The sequence below is a fragment of the Melanerpes formicivorus genome, unplaced genomic scaffold, assembly GCF_026170545.1.
Source record: "Melanerpes formicivorus ecotype bairdi unplaced genomic scaffold, bMelFor1.0.p_v2 SCAF_1, whole genome shotgun sequence".
Lineage (NCBI taxonomy): Eukaryota > Metazoa > Chordata > Aves > Piciformes > Picidae > Melanerpes > Melanerpes formicivorus.
Genome location: NW_027142353.1, coordinates 16,987,222 through 17,007,932, shown reverse-complemented (window position 1 = coordinate 17,007,932; position 20,711 = coordinate 16,987,222). Strand labels below are relative to the sequence as shown.

The following is a 20,711-nucleotide window of genomic DNA, read 5'->3' as shown; positions in this document are numbered from 1 at the left end:
CCGTATTTCACCAGCAGAGCAAGCAAACCCCATTGTCCCACCCTGCAGGACATGGTGCCCCCCTTCCACCCAAAGTGCAATTCCTTCCAGTGCTTTGGAGTTTCTCTCTCTCTTTTTTTTTCCCTTTTCTTCCCGATCAGGCTGGAGGGTTTCTTCGCTTTTAATGCTTGGGGGAAAAGAAAAGAAGAAAAGAAAAGAGGAGAAGACCCGGGGAGGGAGGACCTTCGCCAGAGGTTTCATGTCTTTATTTAATAACACTTCAAAGTAGCTGCCCCACTGCTGTCCCGAGGAGAGGAAGAGCCGCACCAGACGCACCACCGATCCCACTTCCTCGCAGAGCAGGAAACACGAGCAGGTTCCTCGCGTCCCTCGCCCGTGGCTCCGAGAGCTTTTCGGTGACGCTGGCGGCGGCACCCGGCGGGTCCGAGCGGCGGGACGTGGCACGGGCGGAGCGCTTCTCGTGCGGCTCCACGCCGCGCTGCCGCCTCCCCACGCGCGGCAGCTAGCAGTGGCGTCCCGCAGGAGAAAGGACGCTCGTTTGGTGTTTAAAAAAAAAAAAAATTCGGCCGCTGCAGCGAGGAGATGGGGGTGGGAAGTAACTCAAGCGCAAATAAGCGATGGAGCGGGTGTTTTACACGCGCGGCACCACCGCTCCTCTCAAAGGGCTGGGGGCGGCCGTGGGCTCCGCGGTGGGGAACCGGGATGTCTGGCCCGGGGCAGGCGGGACTGGCTGCCGTGGGTCCGGACGACCAAGACACCGCCCAGTGGGCTCCGACGGCCGCAGGTGTCGTGGAGGTTACAGGACAACTACCCACCCACGGACCTGGGGGCTCGGGGTCAGCTGTTCGGCCCGCTCTGTCCCGAACTGGCGAAGGAGCTCGGCCCGGTCCGACCCGCCGGCTAGTGTCTGCCGTGGAGCTCCTCTGGTCAGATAGGGTCTGTGCGTATGTGCGAGCCCGTGTGCGTGGGCTTGGTCTGCATTTCGATATAAAGTAGGCTGAGGCGAAGGAAAAAAAAAAAAAAAAAAAGGAAAAAAAGAAAAAAACAAGGCAATTCTTCCAATTCCCCCCCTCCCCTTTTTTCCTAGCACACTAATTCCTCTTCGTGGGCAAACAGCTATTCTCCTTTTATTCTTAGGCACAGAGCCTAGATTAAATACCTGTTTTAATGAGAGCCATGGCTGTGGCCGCATTAGGTGATGATAGTTATGAAGACGATGTGACCTGTTTTGATGAAGACGATCTGACCTGTAGGGAGAGAGGGAAAGGTCAGACACATGCAGTGGCCAGATTTCTGCCCGTCCCCGGCACATGCTGCTACAATATTGATCCGCGGAGAAAGATAAACATAAAAGCTAGATCCTGTGTGCTGAATACTAATGAAGGTGGCTCTCACATTTTAATTGTTGTTGACTTCTTATTTCCACCCTAAACATTTGTTGACTTCTGTAGGGCAATTTTTCCATCAGTTTTATTTTATTTTGCCTTACTTTATTTTGCCTTATTTTGTCTTGCTTTGTTTGTTTGTTTGCTTGCTTGTTTTGCAATCACGAATATCTCTCCCGTTGGAAATCTTTCCAGCAAGTTACTTTCCCCAGAAGCCAAGGAGCAACCCCCAGAAAGCCACCGCCCGCGTCTCGTTTCCATGACGCAGCGCAGAGAAGGCAACCGCTGCTAAAAACGGGAAAAGCTCTTCTGAAAGGTAGTTTCTCGTCCTGGGATCCACCTTTCAGATTTCTGTTTCATTACTCGCTCCATTCCTTCGCAGCATTAACTCTGCAGATAGCACCGGAGTTGTGTTTTTTTCGCCACTCTTCTCCTGGACCGTGCGGCAAAATCAGCGGTCAAGCTGGGAGAGCTCTCTCTCTTGAGAGCCTCCCGAGTACCCACACTGTTCCCAGACCAGATACAACTACGGCAGTCAAGGAGAGATGGGGAAATGCGGCTGCCTCGGAGAGGGAGGCATTGCAGAAGCTCTTTCCCCTCGCCCCGTCCGGGTGGGTAAGGAAGGCTCTTTTCGAAGGGCTGTCGCTGCGGTGGTGGGGGATCGCTCAGTGCCCCGTCTGTCTCTTGCTAGTTATTTATTTATTTATTTATTTATTTATTTATTTATTGTCAAAATTAGATGTAAATCGGGTAAAGCAGTCAATGACACAACTATCTTCAAACACGCGTTTCAAGTTTCTGCTGCTTCACGGACGACCTAGATGAACCACCATTGACTGTACAGGGGCAATTTACTGCATCAGGCTGACATTTAAGAAAAAGAGGAAGATATTAAACTTCTAATTATCCGTCATTACAAATAATTTTCATTAAGATAACTTCTTAAAGATGTACTTTTTTTCCTCCCTTACACTTCCCAGTCTATTTTTTAACCCCTGATTGATTTACTACGTAAGTAATTTTAGAGGATGCAGTTTACAGCTTGAGTTATTAGACTGAACACCTCTGGCTGACACCACAACACCTTTTTTTTTTTTTTTTTCTGCCTGCAGCTGTGAGTCACAACCCCATTTTCATACTAAACTGCTGCACATTCCTTTACAATATAGACTTCCTTCTTGCAAAGATCAAACATGCTCTAGCCAACGTATTTATTTTAAAATAAAGGAAAATTAAAACTAAATATGGACTTAAAAGAAAAACTCCTGCTGTCCCTCCCACTAAAATAAAATTGAATAAAATTAGGACGGAATGGCATAGACTGCTCCCATAAAATAATACTGTGACAGAGCCAAACCAGTTGATTTTGACTGGAAGAGGAAAGCATCTTTCTGATTGCTGTTATTTATTTATGTATAATTGTGGGTATGGTTTTAATTATATGTAGGAACGTCAGGCCAAGATGCTGTAACCGTAGCCTCCCTTTAGCACACTTTTCCTATTTGTTTAGTGCCAGCGCTACAAGGCTCGAACATGCCCCGTAAGGAAAAATGGTTTCAATATTCTGTTTAAGAGTTTACAACAGGGAATCCCGGAATTACAGGAAAACCTGCAGGCCTGCTCCATGGAGGTGCCCGGCAGGACCAAGCATATTTCGTGCTCCTCGGCAGGTTTCGGGTGCAGGGAGGGAGTGGGAGGCGGGGTGGGAGTTGAGGGAGGGAGACATGCCTGGAGTAATTTCTACCCAGCAAAGCGGGGTTATAGAAGCCTCCTTGCTGCTCAGCGGCATAGACACTGGGGTGCTTTTTAATTTTGAGCAGGGTCGAGGTAGATTTAGTTTCTGCTTCTCCCCGTAATCAACTGCCTACTTCTCCAGTGACTCCACTCAGGCTTGAGAGGAAGGCTTCGCTACAAATCTTTCTTTTCTCCCTCCCCTCCCTCCGTTTTTATTTTTTTTCCCTGGGGAAGGTGCCCCGTTGCCCATCATCTCTTCCCACTGCTTCGCCAGTTTTTGCCCACGTCCTCTGAGTGATGGATGAGGAACAGAAAGCGGGACATAACTGCTCACATTTATTTACCTTCAGTATGCATACGGACGAAAAAAATATTATTTTGAAGAAATAAATAAAATAAAAATAAATAAAGGAAATAAAAAGCAAAGCGAAGGATCATTCTCTTCAGGAAACAGATCAAATAACTCCCACACTTGCCCCTACATATCATTCCCATTCCAAACTGCTCCAAGGCGCTGAGGGAAGCAGGCGGCGAGCCCGCACTGCGCTCTGAGCCTGTGTTTGTGCGGCGGGAGGGCAGCAGGACCAGTGCTTGCCAAGCAGGACCACTCCACGCCCCTTCAGGTCAGACTCTCGAGACAAAGGCTCTCTGACCACTTGCCGTCGCGGCCCGACGTACGCCCAAAAGCAAAGGCTTTCCCCGTGGGAGAGCTCTGCCGTGCCAGCGGGAATAGCAGCTTCCCGGACCTGGTGTCTGCCCGCACCTGTCCCGGCTCTGCCCGACGTATGCTTCCTACCCGTCTCTGCCGCTTCGAGGGCAGCAGTACCGGGGCGCGCAGAAATGGGGTGCGAGGGGTCCCCTGTCTGGACAAACTATACTAGCTAACACGAAAAGCTGCGGATTTCTCCCTCCAAAAATAAGGCGGGGCGGGGTTCTCGTTTTTACTTCTCAAATAAAAGCCCGGAACATGGTTCGGACAGCAAAGAAATCCATGAAGGGGCCATTCCGGCTGGCGGGGTGCTGGAGCCTCCCGGAGGCACGTCCCCCGGTGGAGTGTCAGTGGAAACCCTCGGGAGTCTGCGGAGCCCACTTAAAGGGCAATGCCGCCGCAAACCCCGACGGGTCGTGCGCCGTAGAGCCCTGCATCCCTGAGCACAGGGGCCCACCTGGCCCCACAATCACCAGCCTTCTCCTTACCCTCTTCCTTGCGCTCCCATCGGGGGTCAGACTCCACGCATATAGATACAACCCCAACCTCCTCCCCCCCCCCCCCCCCCCCCCCCCCCGCCCGTTCTACACAGCAGCGGCACAGGTGGCCCGAAGAATTGGGGTTGTCTGTGGCAGATGGGCTGTCGGTCCGAGAGAGTGGGCCCAGATCCTGCCCTCCCTGTTTCACTCGGCCCTTGCCTTTCCTTTAATGGTTTTGTAACAAAGTGGAGCGATATCCCCGCGTCCCTCCTTGACAGGGTGCGTACCGAGACGCCAGGGATGAGCTCAGCGACCGTCCGCGCCGGTCGGAAGGTCTGACGCTCAGCAGCTAGCACACGGGGCTGCTCCCCGTGAAGTGGCGACCAGCTCTTCTAGACTGGGTTTTAAGAAAAAGGGATATTAGCATTTAATTATAAGCACGAAGATTCCCTGAGGCAGAGGGGACTCGGTTCCAAGTGATGCTCTCGTGGCTGAAGGGTATTTGACCGGCAAATCCTCAAGTCATTCGGTCTCCTCCCTCTCGCCCTGAGGGGTCCCCGCTTCCGCGGTTTTGGGACAAATGAATGGTAAAAGCCAGAGGCGACTTTTGCCCTGAAACCCGATGAGCACAATTTTTTATTTATTTATTTATTTTTAACCAGTTTATCTCCTTCCCTGGGAAAGCAGTGAAAGCGGCTCCCCTTGTCAGGTTACGAAGGAGATGTGCCTCCTGGCCAGGCTCTGATCACCGAGCTCGGCGACACGCAACCCTGCAGGCACAGGAACAGCCTCTGCAGAGTGCCTACACTCCGCGGCGAGGGGCGCGGAGCCTCTCCTGGAGCGACTGCTCTCCCGATCCCCTGCTTCTCCCACGGCGAGTTCAGTGGAGTCTCCCCTCCCCATCTCAGCCGTGCAACCCGCCGCCTTGAATTTCGCTGACGGACGAGACGCAGGACTCTCATCCGCGGTGCCACCACCGAATGATGGGTGCATGAGCCCTCTTCCTCTACGGGCACCGGAGCGTTTAGAATCGCATTACCCGGTGCCCGGCATCACGCAGCCGTGAGGAGCCCTTAAAATTCTGGCACGCTGGGGATCTCAGCGGGGGGCTCGGGTTTCCAGGGAGGTTTTCCATGCCGCCGCAGTCACTCCGACGACGAGGGGCGAACCCCCGGGGACTGCCCCAGAGCCAGCTCTCCGGAGGGACACGCAGGGCACACGCATACTGTACCATCACTTTGAGAAATGTGCCTGCCGGGCTCCGCAGCCCCCCTGTTACGTCACCTGGTTCATCCCGGCCGCTCGCCTCCTCCAGGTCTTGCAGCCGGGGAGTCAGGAGTAAGCAGGGGTGCGGGTGCGGCTCCCTCCCGCTTCTTGCCAGTCCTCAGGGCCTCCTCCCGTTGTTGGGAGCTGCTCCCGCCGCACCCCAGGAGTGGGCCCGTACCCGCCGTCGGAAGGAGCAGAGGGCAGGAAACCTCTGGGAGGTTCTTGCATGGTGCCTCCCGCCTCGGGCTTTAGGGATGGGCGGGCATCGGTGAGGCATTTGCAAACACTGCGCTACTACACAGAGCAGGTCGGATAGCTTCGCGGGGCTGCAGGCCTGGGTGCGCTGGAGGCTCACCACCACTCCTCGCGAAGGGTCAGGCCGGCCCGTCTGGAGGCCGGGACCTCGGAAACCAAAACATTTATAGCCTATCTAGGAAGCAGCGAGAGAAGTGAAGAAGCTGAGTGAAGAAGCTGTTTTTTGGGTGGGTTTTTTTTTTTTTTTTGTTTTTTTTTGTGTGTGTGTGTGTGTGCTAGATGACATTCACAAGCCCTTCCACATTAATGCCCTTTTATTTTGTTTCCGTGCCTGACATTTTCGAGGTTTTCCAAGGGCACCCATGAGGGAGTAACCCATGCAGTGTGCAAGCTCCTCTCCTGTCAGCTCATCAGAGGCTCTGCGCAGCCCTATTTGCCCTAAAACACCCACAGAAACCCCCATCTGCTGAACATACAAGATTATCAGACCACGCTCTGCTGCACAAAAAGGTATTGCAAAATGTAATGGCAACCTGGTATTAGAACAACTATGCAGAAAACCCCATTTTCTTTGACTGTACAGTGGTAACATTTTCTTTCCAGTGAAGTGAGCAACTAGCAGAGGTGGAAGAAGATGTGGTGGAAGTGCAAAGACAGCTTCAGGTTCTTATTTTCCGAGCAAAACCAACTAACTACCACTGTTAGCCAAAAGAAATCTCATATATTTTATTTGCCTTCCATGGACCATGCTGTATATTTAGCACATCTTTTATTGTCCCATTGTGGTTCCACAATGTTGCTGTACCTTAGTCTGAAATCACAGACTGCACCATGAGATTTTGGCAATGTCCTTTCTGCTACAGCTGTTAAAGGAGATTTAGCCTCCAGCAGAATTCATTCATCCCACCGCTTATGCCAGATACTGTGTGACTAAATCAGCTATTGGGGTGGTTCCTTGTGCAGTCAAAATTATAAACTCCCATGTGCAGTCTACTAGAAATATCACCACCTAAACCAGAATGGCACTGATATATCAAAAAACCATTAAATTATATTGAGTAATGATTACATCATATACAGCTCCTATTGGTTTTGCTATTGCCAAAGAACAGCAGAGGCTATGTGAGAGAATGAAATTGCAAAATGTCTGTGTTTAGCCCATGTTATGGGCTTGAGCATTGACATTAATGAGCATCTTTATCTTTCATCCTAATTTTTCCTGGAGACAAAGTGATGGAAATTATGCTGGCATTTTTGTTGTAAAAATATGTCCCTTTAATACCCTCAAATAATAATCCCTAAATGCATTACTTCTTGCCTTCATGGGGTTTAAATGGATTTTAAATCATTCCTAGACTTTGCACAGTACCTTTATGGATAAATACCTTTTATCCTCGGTACCTGCATGCATTTTGCTAAGCAACTCTCAAGGTAGGGTGCATTAGAAATATCCAGATGGACAACACCAACATCTGCGGTACTATCAAGAGTTGCTGAAGAGATAATTGAGGTGTCAAGAGGCTGAAGTGGGGAATGAGTAGCAAGAGGGGATGAATTTTCAGAGCAAGCAGATGATTTTAATTCAATATTCCATAATGGGAAAGACAAATAGAGACACCCCAGAGGAGCTGTTTCCCAAGACCAGACTCTATGAAATCTCAAAAGTGTTAGGACCATAACTCATTTGTTTTAGAGTATTTACTTTTCTACTGATTATTTGAGAATCTTTGATGTTTGCTCAGCTGACCCATCCTGATTTCTTGCCCTCTGTTGCCCACAGACATCTTCTGTCACTGCATGCCTACATGCTTTATATCCAGACTTATCTCTTGGGCGAGCTGGACAAAATTAAACTTCTAGGTGTAGCTCAGCTGATTTGAACCGCTGCTAAGGCAAGGTCTCAGGGACCATGTTTTAAAAATCTCATGGGCACAGATCTAGTAAAGAACAGAACACTCAGTTGCCATTTGTTTCAGCATCTTCTTGACTTTTATGAAGATTCACCCCATTAAATTCTAGCCCCAAGCTGTGGTTTGTTTTTACACACGCCTGTGAGACAGTTTTCCTTTTGCAAAACCAAAACAACCCCCAAACCATTAATGGTTTAAAGTCTAATATAACTGAATGCTTGATCGTGATAGTTGTGAAAGAGACCCAGAGTTTATGAAAGAAATAGACAATTGATGGTTTGTTTGTTTGTTTTTCTTCACAGGATGTGTCTGTAAGATGGTAATGTTTCTACAAAACAAGGACATTTGATCTCTTTAGAAATCTTTATAAAACATTGAATTTTGTAAGACATTCAGCTCCTTGAAAGATTGCCCTTTGAAACATATCCTCATCCCCAGCGTGCAAAACACCTCTGGCTTTTAGGCTTCTGTATCTATAATTAACAGGTTAGTAAACTAATACAATCATTCAACCAGTTCCTCCAAGCAAATGTCTAAAACAAATTAAGTACTGTGAGAAGAGGTCCTGTTTGCTATGTTGTGGGAAGCCTTCAGTGATGAAGCCAGGTACCAGCTGGGGATGAAGAGTGACTGGCTTCCTCTCACCAAGGAGGCAGTTTTACCAGGTCAGGATTAAGGAAAGTAGCAGGACAGGTTGGAGTATCTTGCAGAACTGTCAATCCAACATCTTCCAAATGCAGTAGATTCACACCCATAAAACTACAAATAAGGAAAAATGTGTGCTAACTGCAACATATGAGCAGAAAATCTACTATGTGCCCTTAGGGGGAAAAAAATAATCATCTGTCTATTTTGGGAAAAATAAACTGCATATGATTGGAGCTGTTATCATATAAACACATGCCTAGAATATCAACTTTTCCAGCATTCAAATGAATTGACCTGTCACTCAACATAGTTTCTATATACCGAAATTTAAAGTAATTAGATGACAGCTGCTGGGCTCCATTCAGAAATATTTGGTTTATTTTTTATGACATTCAGGGTATTTTCTGTATTTTCAGAGGTCTTAGATTTCAATTTGCTACAGCTAATGCAATAGAAAATTCTATAGTCATTATTGATGGCAACTGCCAGCATACAATTTGAGAATTAATGTCCATTGTGGAAAACTGGTGACGGATATTGAAAACAGTTCATACTCACACTTCACCTTACAACCGATGGTTAGAAATTAGGTGGGTGTTGAGAAGTTACAAGGGGATGCACAAGCCTATTTCAGAGAAAACCAAATGTTCACAGACATCATACTGTAGTCTGCAATTGGTGGCACAAGGAGGCTGGGTAGGCCAATGAATTTAGGTCTCACAGGAACAGATAACTGGAATTTAAAGATTGTGACAAGATTTGGTAATACATGACAACATTCAATATAATCTCCTACACTACTCATTTCTCATTAGGGAGATATTTTTTTAATTACTAAATTGGCTTGTACAATCCAAAAGTGCTTTTGCTGCAGGCTGAAACAGAAAGCTGCCCTAGGGAGGATGAGTGCAAGGGTAACCAACTGCTTCCCCAAGAGGCCCTCTTTGCTTGAGACCCTTCAATGCTGTTCCAAGCACAGGCTGGCAGTATCTGAAGTTCAGCCCTGTTCCAGTGCTGTGCTAGGGCTTGGGCTTTCCCTGCAAAATTGCTAGCTGTTCTTTTTGCAGCTCTACATCCATATCCTTTCCCTTCCCTTCCCTTCCTTTCCCTTCCCTTCCCTTCCTTTCCCTTCCCTTCCCTTCCCTTCCCTTCCCTTCCCTTCCCTTCCCTTCCCTTCCCTTCCCTTCCCTTCCCTTCCCTTCCCTTCCCTTCCCTTCCCTTCCCTTCCCTTCCCTTCCCTTCCCTTCCCTTCCCTTCCCTTCCCTTCCCTTCCCTTCCCTTCCCTTCCCTTCCCTTCCCTTCCCTTCCCTTCCCTTCCCTTCCCTTCCCTTCCCTTCCCCTCCCTTCCCCTCCCTTCCCTTCCCTTCCCTTCCCTTCCCTTCCCTTCCCTTCCCTTCCCTTCCCTTCCCTTCCCTTCCCTTCCCTTCCCTTCCCTTCCCTTCCCTTCCCTTCCCTTCCCTTCCCTTCCCTTCCCTTCCCTTCCCTTCCCTTCCCTTCCCTTCCCTTCCCTTCCCTTCCCTTCCCTTCCCTTCTCCTCCCCTCCCCTCCCCTCCCTCCCCTCCCCTCCCCTCCCCTCCCCTCTGAAATTGTAGGGGACTCTAAAGAAATCTTGTTATGAGAAGAACCTGCCTGTTTCCATCCATCAGAGGTGGCATCACCTGGTCATGGGGTCATGAATGTCCATGTTTCTGGTAATGCCATCCCTGCCTAAATTTAACCTGAAACTGTAAGTGGAGAAACATTTAACTTTTACTTGCTGAGGTGGTGGGGGCACTGTGTGGTGGTTGTCCTGCTGGTAGCCAAAGATCAGTACCTTCCTTCTCTGCTCCTCAGAGACCTCTTGGATGCTCTAGTATGAATGTCTCCTAAGTAGCAGGATATAATGTGTGGTACTTCTCTGTTAGCATCTCATTGTGCTGATTCCACAGAAATCACTGTGCTGTGACTGCTAGTGGAAAAATTGTGAGGCTTTGGAGGCAGACTCAGGGTCCTCAAGAATGCTGTGCCGTGAGCCTGTTTTGCTGTGTGGGATTATACTAGAACACGTATACTGGAGGGTTGCTTGGTCATCTCTCAGGAATGTGGGTGGCCAGTGGCTTAAAAGCTGGAGATCACCTGTAGTGAAATAATATAGTCCTTCTCCTCTGAAAATAGCAGACAATTCCTGTGAAGCCACTGGACCAATGGAATTAGGTTAAATCTCCCCATCTCAAGACAGTTACCCTCAAAGGTATCAGTTCTCTGGGAATCTATTAGAGCATTTTTGTCTTCCAACATTTACAGTGATTTCAAGGATTTCCTTTCTGATATCTTAAAGTTGACTGTCTCTAAACTAAGCAAAATTAATCTTAATTTATTAAAAAATATTTTAAAAACTATGACATGCTACCATCACATAGAAATAGCTCTAGCTACAATTTGAGATATGAGCATAAACTAAAAGTAGCAGCCAGGCATGCAGATTGCCTTTCTTTCTGTACTTCAAGTGGTAAGCACTACAGATAATCCTGGTGCCTAGTTTGTACAGAACAATATGAAATTATCAGTCTTTGACAGAACTGACCAATAATTTAATCTCCCCGATTCATGTGCAGTGAGGTCTTCTCACTTTACCGCTTTGAGGTTGAATGAGAGACCCCAATACGAAGTCTGGGGCCTCATGGCTGTATGACGCTTCCTATAGGAGATGGGATGCATGAACGGTTGAGCAGCTCACCCTGCTTTATTGATGCAATATTTCAAAGGCTTTTGGGAACACTGATGAGGAAACACACATTGCTGGGAACTGCAAGGTAATGCACACACGAACTGTCTCCTGCCTGAAATCTGACATGTCTTTTGTATATGTAGCTTGTTCATATGCAGTGTATACAGTAAAAACAGCAGCAAACAATTACTGGTATCTATTATACTCAAGCTTGTCAGATATTTTCAATTGTCTTCTTTCCTGTTTTCATGTGATCAATTTTTATGAAAAAAATATAAAACAGCCATGGCTTTAAATTTCCTCTCTGTGGTTTTTGCCCATACATAGTTTTCCACAGTCTCTTTTTACAATGTTGTTTCATCCACTTTTGAAGTGGTGATGGTTAAAAAAAATGAAAAAGAAAAAACAGAAAAAACCTTTTTTTCCACAAAGACTAAAACTGCCAAACTATGGAGCAAAGCTAACGTGGACATAGCCTGCATTGAAGGCCAGTGCCCTTGAGACAGATTTTGATTAATCTTCACTGATTTTGACTGTTTTGTAGCAGGAATCTTTCATTTTGGGAAAGAAATTTAAGATTTGACTTGAAAGGCAGATACTTAGCATAGACTGTCCTCTGTCTGAAACCTCCAGATATATTATGCTCATTAAGTGTCCCATTCCTCTGTCCGCATTTTTGTTTCTAGGAAGGAGAGCTTGTACCCTCTTTAGGATGAATAACTTGGAAAGAAGGAATTTACAAGCTCCACAAGTTTATTTGTTCCAGATTTCTTTCTTCTCTCTCTCTCTTTTTTTTCCCCTCCACACATAATTAGAGATGCCTTTTCCTTACAAGTTTAGATAAATATGTTGAAAATATTAATGCATCATGAAGGTCAAAAGATTAAGCATACAGAAATCTGCCAACTTCAAGAATTATTACAGTGAGATTTGCATGATCTATATCCGTCTCAAAAGACAGAGCAGCAAGGACAGCTACAAACGTACAAACTTTCTCCGAAACAGTTTGTATCATGTGCAAGCCATTGCTCATGCATAAACTAGACAGAAAATTTTTACCACGTTACTAAAAATTAACATGAAACGCCCATGATCTTGGTAGACATGAATAAAATGGAGATAACAGCGACAAGCGGAGTCCCTCAGGGATCAGTCCTGGGACCTGTCTTATTCAACATCTTTGTGGGGGACATGGACAGTGGCATTGAGTGCACCCTCAGCAAGTTTGCTGATGACACCAAGCTGTGTGGTGCAGCAGACACGCTGGAGGGAAGGGAGGCCATCCAGAGGGACCTTGACAGGCTGGAGAGGTGGGCACAAGCCAACCTCATGAAGTTCAATAAGAGCAAGTGCAGGGTCCTGCATCTGGGTCAAGGCAATCCCAGGCACAAATACAGGCTGGGCAGTGACTGGCTGGAAAGTAGCCCTGAAGAGAGAGACTTGGGGGTGCTGGTGGACAAAAAGCTCAACATGAGCTCTCAGTGTGCACTTGCAGCCCACAAAGCCAATCAGATCCTGGGCTGCATCAGGAGAAGTGTGGCTAGCAGGTCGAGGGAGGTGATCCTCCCCCTCTACTCAGCCCTGGTGAGACCCCACCTGGAGTACTGTGTCCAGTTCTGGAGCCCCTATTACAAGAGGGATGTGGAGGTGCTGGAACGTGTCCAGAGAAGGGCCACGAGGATGATCAGAGGGCTGGAGCACCTCTCCTATGAGGACAGACTGAGGGAGTTGGGGCTGTTCAGTCTGCAGAAGAGAAGGCTCTGAGGTGACCTAATTGTGGCCTTCCAGTATCTGAAGGGGGCCTACAGGAAGGCTGGGGAAGGACTTTTCAGGATCTCAGGTAGTGATAGGACTAGGGGGAATGGAATGAAGCTGGAGGTGGGGAGATTCAGGCTAGATGTGAGGAGGAGGTTCTTCACCATGAGAGTGGTGAAACCCTGGAATGGGTTGTCCAGGGAGGTGGTCGAGGCCCTGACCCTGGAGGTGTTTAAGCCCAGGCTGGACGAGGCTCTGGCCAGGCTGATCTAGTGTGGGGTGTCCCTGCCCATGGCAGGGGGGTTGGAACTAGATGATCCTTGTGGTCCCTTCCAACCCTGAATGATACTATGATACTATGAACAGTGGTCTGTCACTATAATGCTGGCATTTCTGGTTATGTTCTCAGTCATCTAGAGACTGGACTTAGACAAAAGAAATCTAGTATTTGTCACAGTGGCATGAACAGTTCCAGGAGAATAAGTAGATTGCTCCATACATTGCAAACTAAATTAATTATGGATCAGGCAAAAACCTAAACTAACCAGTGAAGTTTCCTCATAGCAATGGTTACTAGGTATGTATTTCCATTTAAATTTGTCTTTATAGATCAGTTCTGTTAAGCTGATATGACACATCAGTCATACAGACCAGGGTAGGCAGGGATGGACTTTGCCATTTCTTTCAAATTAGAAAAATGGGTACCCTTCCCTCTTCTTAGTTTATGGGCCTTCAGAACAGCAAAGCTGGGCCAACTGTGAGGAATTTATTACTTTCTAGTCATGAGGTCTGTGGTGACAGGTTGGACTCCATGATCCTCGAGGTCACTTCCAATCTTAGCGATACTGTGATACTGTGATACTGTAATAACCCCTATTGCACTGGAACTGAGTTGCTGGACTGCAATTTAGCAGTTTTAAAGGGGTGATTAAGATCAATTTTCTCTCTAACCCTTATTTTCTAAGAAAGTGATGGTCAGGAGAGATACATGCTTAGTATGGCTGTGGTAAAAACCTAACTTAACTTAGCCTAACCTAACCTAACCTAACCTAACCTAACCTAACCTAACCTAACCTAACTATACCATTATTGTCTTACACTTAAACAGGGCTAAATTCTGACTCCCAATACACTTGTGAAAGCTCTGATGGAGAGCAGCAACAAGAACGAGAAGCAGACCAGCTGCTAAAATGAGGAAGGGTGAAGAGTATTTCTTCCCATGACTGACATCACCTAGCAGTTATTATGGGCAGTAACATGAGAGATAGATACCTGGGATGTGGTGGTAAAAATCCTCTTTTCTCTGAAGTAATAATCTGAACTGTTAATTTACAAGTATGGAAAAAGTTGTAGTTAGACCTACTACTTTCAAACACACCACAGAGGCTGACATGACCGGACAAATTTGCCTCAGATTATCTGTAGGCATATCTGCCTAGGAAGCTTGCATTAATCAACTCGTATATTAAACACAGTATTTTGTCTTTTGTGGAGCCTTTTGCTAAGTTTCACTGTCTTGAACAAAAAAAAAAAAATAAGAAAGCCAGTACATCTTTTCCATACGGATTTTCGTATTTGCCCATGCCACAGCTGCAGTACCAGGATTTTATTTCACTGCAGTTTTTCACCGTTTTTGTATCATCATTCAGATCTTCTAATAAATGTCCAATGATTTTTCCATACCTATTTGAAGCAACTGCAGGCTGGGGAATATCTCAGCATTTGGATCATTTGCAGTACCTGTGGGTAAGGACTGAGAAACTGGCACTTGTCTCTTCCTCAGCTCTCTTTATGCTTGAATGGAATGACATTTCCAGCTTTACTGCATGTTTTAGCTTTTAAATCACTTTTCCTCCTTCTCTTTAATTAGTAAAGGATAAAGGAAAAGGCAAAACTGTTTATGTGAAGCAGAGAGAATGTAGTCCATGTAGGAAAAAGACACTCCTCTATGCATTGCAGGTTTTCAAGAAAACTTATTTTAATAAAATAATTTACAAAATAATAAATGAAACACAGTGCAGCTTGAACTATATTATTGATACAGAGATCAACTATTCTCCCTCACAGTTTTTATCATGGTAGCTTAAAAATGTTGAAACCCTTACATTGCACATTGTATCTATGAAGTCTGCTACAAGGTGTAGTAAGGGAAAAAGGATAAAAAAAATGGAGGCTATTAAACAAAATCCACCCCTTAGGGAATCTTCTGAGGGGGCAGGACCTCCTCTCCTTTCAAGAACCATTGTCCTTGGGGATTCTACAGTACTTGGCAGCCACCTGGCAATGGGTTTTGGACTGCAGCATTAGTGGTGGGAGCAGGGTGAGCTGGCTGCTACGTTTATTTATGCAGCACAGTCCTGAAAACACCAGTGGGATTCAGAAAGGTGCCTTGTTGCTTCTGGAGTAGGTTTCACAGGCAGATTAGGTGCTTGACAACACAGGGCAGTGCCCAAAAAATGGAGTGAAAAGCTTAAAATTAAATGTTAAAATTCAAAAGACAACCTACCAGATCCCAAAGCTGGTCAGAAATGCAGTGATTCAGCTTTCAGCTCTTGTGAGGGTTTCAGCAGCCTGATTTGCTCTGAATTGAAAATTTTATTTTCCAAGACAATGTGAGTGGTAAGGGAGAAATTTTAAGTGAGGTGGGCTGAGAGCTGTTGTAGGATCAAGGGCAACAGCATGACTGTCCTGGACATACTTGTAAGTAGGAAGTGGCTGAACTGGGGCCACATCCTCTACCCCTTGGTTGCAGCAGAGCCAGGAATGCAAGAGTTATGAGGATAGAAAGAAGGCAGGCAAGAACAAACATCAAATAAAAACCCAGGGGGTAGGGCAGTCAGCCAGAAGAGGGAGGACACCTAGCCAAACACACAATCCTGGGAAAGCCAGAGCAGAAATCAGCAACTTCCCAGTGCCTGCAAGCCTATGGTTGAGCTGAGACTGGTTCTTTTGAGGAAAAGGACAACCTTTAGCCTATAGTGGTGTATCACCACTTTGACTATGTTTTTGTGTGGAATTATATGCTCTGTGTGTAAGAAACGCATTCAGGGGGCACCTAGGATATTTGCAACATCAGGAGAAGTATACAATGTTCTTGCAGTTACGATGCCTTTTTATTTGAAGGTGTATTAGTCACATCCCAGTTCTGTGCTGAAGTGTTTTTCTGAATCTCACCTGGGTACATGTACATTTGTGCTATACAGATATGTGCATGTGCATAGGTATATATATAAATACACTGTATATTTGGAGACATGTTTGGAGACATGGTAAGTCAGGAACCTCTCTTGGGCAAGAGGTTTCAAGCTGCTATATGACATCTATTTCCCATTTCACCCCTTAAAGATGATGTTGCAGTTTGGGTGCTACTCCAGGCCATGATCTCCTCTGCAGGTGAAACAGGAATCAACTTACGGTAACTTCTCCAACTAGATAGGGACTAGAGCCAAGCTACATGCTGAGGTCATCACTTAGATTGGTGAGGTGCTCTGGCCATCACCTGCAGAATCAGAGAATTGTAGAATCATAGAATCGTAGAATGGTCCAGGTTGGAAGTGACCTCTGAAGGTTATCTAGTCCAAATCCATCTGCGGTAAGCAGGGGTATCCTCAACTAGATCAGGTTGCCCAGAACCCTGTAGAGCCTCACTTTGAATATCTCCAGGGATGGGGCCCCAACCACCTTCCCAGGCAATCTGTTTCAGTGTTCCACCATCCTCATGGCAAAGAACCTGTTCCTAATACCCAATCTAAATCTGCCCTTCTCTAGTTTGGCACCATTGCCCCTTGTCCTATTACTACAGGCCTTTTAAAACAGTTTCTCTCCGTCCTTCCTGTAGGCCCCCTTCAGGTACTGGAAAGCCACCATTAGGTCTCCCTGGAGCCTCTTCTTCTCCAGGCTGAACAACCCCAGCTCCCTCAGCCCATCTTTGTAGCAGAGATGCTCCAACCCCCAGATCATTTTCGTGGCACTCCTCTGGACCAGTTCCATCAGGTCCATGTTCTTCCTACACTGAGGGCTCCAGACCTGGACACAGTACTCCAGGACTCACCAGAGTAATGTGGCAGAATCACCTCTTTGGATCTGCTGGCAATGCATCTTTTGATGCAGCCCAGGAAGACAGCCTCTATCCCTCCTGATCGCATTCCATAGGGATTCAAATGAAGAATTGTTCTTTACTGAAATCACACACTTGTGTGATTTTTTTATCCCCAGTACAATGATATAGTAAGTAATTCCTAATTCCAGTTCTGTCTTACTATATAGCATATTTGACAAGCAGAGCCCAACATACACTTGAGGAAGAAGGGCCAAGAGAGTGTATTTAGTCTCCATAGTAAGAGTTTAAAGAAGGTAAGGGAACTTATCTTCTATAACATGGTATACAGAACTTATTCATCTAAGAACCCGGTGAATTAACATTTGAGTCGGAATAAGTGGTAGTTTGTAGGTACTCAAAAAAGCCTGTCTTCCAGTTCCAGGGGCTGACTCTTCAAGGAGCAACTGGTGTCACTGACAAATACTGAGGCAAAGTAGCCATTCAGCAGCTCAGCCTTTTCTTTGTGTTTGATAACCAGGTTCCCTCTTTCAAACATTTTTTTCAAGTGAGGGGATATTCTCCCTACCTCTTCTTTTACTGTTGGCATACTTAAAAAAGCACTTTTTATTACCTTTAATGACACTGCCCAGACTGAGTTCTAGTTGAACTTTGGCCTTTCTAATTTTCTCCATACATATCCTTGCAAGAGTCTTGTACCATTTCCTGAGTTGCGCATCCCCTTTTTCATAGACAGTAGACTCTGCTTTTCTTCCTGAGTTCTCTACATAACTAGGCCAGTCCTCTGCCCCACCAGCTAATTTTCCAGTGCACAGGGACAGCTTGTTCCTGTGTCTTGAAGATTTCCTCTTGAGGAATGTCCAGCCTTTTTGGATTCCTTTGTCCTTCAGGACAACCTCCCAGGGGATGCCAGGGAGTGGAAAGTACTAAGAAAAACATAATGTAAACATATTTTATAGAACAAATATCTCATTCCCTTAATGTTCTTTAAAATTGTAGTACTCTGAAAAGAATAATTTTTTATAGACATTAGCTATACATTCAACAAGTTTTAAAACACATTTGAAAGGCTTATGCAGGCTACAAAAAGTCTGTAAAGCAACAATAGTAAGTGCGATGAAAAAAAGCCCCAAACCAACCTTTTCTGCAATAATACAATGTTGGCCTGTGCCACGTCCTGACACAGTTTCAAATGGGGGGCCTTCCTGAAATTAATGGGAATTATGATGGGTCCCAAATTAGATCTTCAGGGAGACTTATAAAGAGGAAAAAGCAGTTTATAAAGGAATCAGAGTTGAGAGACACTTAATTCTCTCTGTAATTAATATGAAGTTAGCTTGTCCAACACCATTCAAGTCCAGAAGGAGCAGAAATAGTGGGCAAGGCTGCTGATAAGAGTAAGATCTTAGCGGAGACTAACATAGGTAAGTATGCAAAATGCTATGCAAGTAGTTTTTTAAATTGATGTCTACTGAAGTGTGCTAGAGCATATCATGATCTAGTCCTATGCGATGTTACAAATAGATGTGACGCCTTGTTTTCCATGTGCCTCAGTGGTCAGAGCTCTCAGTGTTTTGAAGAAGCACTAAGCACGCTGCACAGCAGCTCCTTGAGTATGTGCTCTGCTATAGAGCAGGTAACACAGCACTACCTGGACAGGCGGAGGTTGGTCTCTTCTCCCAGGCAACCAGCACCAGAACAAGAGGACACAGTCTCAAGCTGTGCCAGGGGAGGTTTAGGCTTGAGGTTAGGAAGAAATTCTACACAGAGAGAGTGATTGCCCATTGGAATGGGCTGCCCAGGGAGGTGGTGGAGTCACCATCATTGAAGGTGTTTAGGAGGAGGCTTGATAGGGTGCTTGGTTGCATGATTTAGCTGATTAGGTGGGTTGGATAATAGGTTGGACACAATGATCTTGAAGGTCTCTTCCAGCCTGGTCTATTCTATTCTATTCTATTCTATTCTATTCTATTCTATTCTATTCTATTCTATTCTATTCTATTCTATTCCATTCCATTCCATTCCATTCCATTCCATTCCATTCCATTCCATTCCATTCCATTCCATTCCATTCCATTCCATTCCACCCCACAGCTCTGTGGCGATCCTCAGGAAACATGACCGTTCCCCACCCTGGTGGGATCTGTGGCAGCCTGCTCGTTCTCACCTCAGATGAAGAACTCGATGGTTGGACTCAATGATCTCATGAGGTCTCTTCCAACTTCTAATGTACCGTGATAGCGTGAACAACAATTCACTCTTCAGCACAAGGTACAATTGTCAAGATTTGGCAGGCCAGCCAAATCTCAACAGACCTGTATCACCCAGAGATACTTCTCAATGAAGAACTATCCTGTCAAATGTTTTTATTTCAACTCTCAGTCCATAGGACAGGTGAAAAACAGCTTGAAATTTTTGTAAAGTGAAAAAGAGTATTTTTCTCTTTCTTGAGGCTCAAAGATTGCTGCATTACCTCAGAATAGAATAGAATAAACCAGGTTGGAAGAGACCTTCAAGATCATCACGTCCAACCCATCAACCAATCCAACCCACCTAAACAACTAACCCATGGCACCAAGCACCCCATCAAGTCTCCTCCTGAACACCTTCAATGACAGCGACTCCACCACCTCCCCAGGCAACCCATTCCATAGCGCAATCACTCTTTCTGTATAGAACTTCTTCCTGACATCCAACCTGAACCTCCCCTGGCGCAGCTTGAGACTGTGTCCTCTTGTTCTGGTACTGGCTGCCTGGGAGAAGAGACCATCATCCGTCTGTCTACAACCTCCCTTCAGGTAGTTGTAGAGAGTGATAAGGTCACCCCTGAGTCTCCTCTTCTCCAGGCTGAGCAACCCCAGCTCCCTCAGTCTTTCCTCATAGGGCTTGTGTTCCAAATCCCTCACCAACTTTGTTGCTCTTCTCTGGACTCGTTCCAGCAAGTCAACATCCTTCCTAAACTGAGGGGCCCAGAACTGGACACAGTACTCGAGGTGTGGCCTAACCAGTGCAGTATACAGGGGCAGAATGACCTCCCTGCTCCTGCTGGCCACACTGTTCCTGATGCAGGCCAGGATGCCATTTGCCCTCTTGGGTGCCTGGGCACACTGCAGGCTCATGTTCAGCCTACCATCGACCAGTACCCCCAGGTCCCTCTCTGCCTGGCTGCTCTCCAGCCACTCTGACCCCAGTTGAGGTCCTTCTGCAGAGCCAGACTGTGAGACTGATGGCTGCTGTCCCCACTCCTTGTTTACAACTGTTGTGAAAAACAGGTGCTTTGTGGGGTTCAGCAGGAGCAAGGCTGCCACATGATAAGGCTGGGGAGTGGGCTGCTGCAGGAACCCCAGGGCTGGCTGTGATTCCTGATGGATGCTGATCCATGAGCTCTTAAAAGCCATTGTCACTTTGGGGAAGCAGAGAGCCCAGGAGACAGGCTTCCACTGTGCTTGGGCCAACCCTGGCTGTAAACAGTGGAGAGATGGGTCTGGGATGAGGCATGGCTGCGCCAGAACAAGGTCCAGCGTTCTAGGTGGGGGTGATGTGCACAGATCTCCCCATGAAGCCTATTCAGGACAGTAGGGCTTGAAGGTTCCCTCAGGGACCTGAAACAGAAGTCACAAATCAAACCTGCAGCGTTAGTCTGCTCAGGAATCTAAAACATTTGGGGTAAAGGCACATTTTTTAGGACAGTTAATTAAGCAGAAATGTGCCATGCTGTCATCTTCTCTCCTCAAGCACTTGCTAGCACAACCCAGAAGTGCAGAATGAGCAGTTGTAGGTGGCTGAGAACAAGGATACTGGTTGTT

The 20,711-nt window shown here is 46.4% G+C and overlaps 1 long non-coding RNA gene across 1 annotated transcript; it reads right to left on the bottom strand.

The window, feature by feature from the left end:
* Nucleotides 1-171: 171 nt before the first annotated feature.
* Nucleotides 172-1,507, bottom strand: LOC137454242 (uncharacterized). The gene is made up of 3 exons (XR_010990572.1): nt 1,396-1,507; nt 1,160-1,247; nt 172-997 (listed from the first exon to the last, which is right to left on the bottom strand). It is a non-coding gene; the product is annotated as an uncharacterized lncRNA (long non-coding RNA).
* Between the last annotated feature and the right edge of the window lie 19,204 nt (nt 1,508-20,711).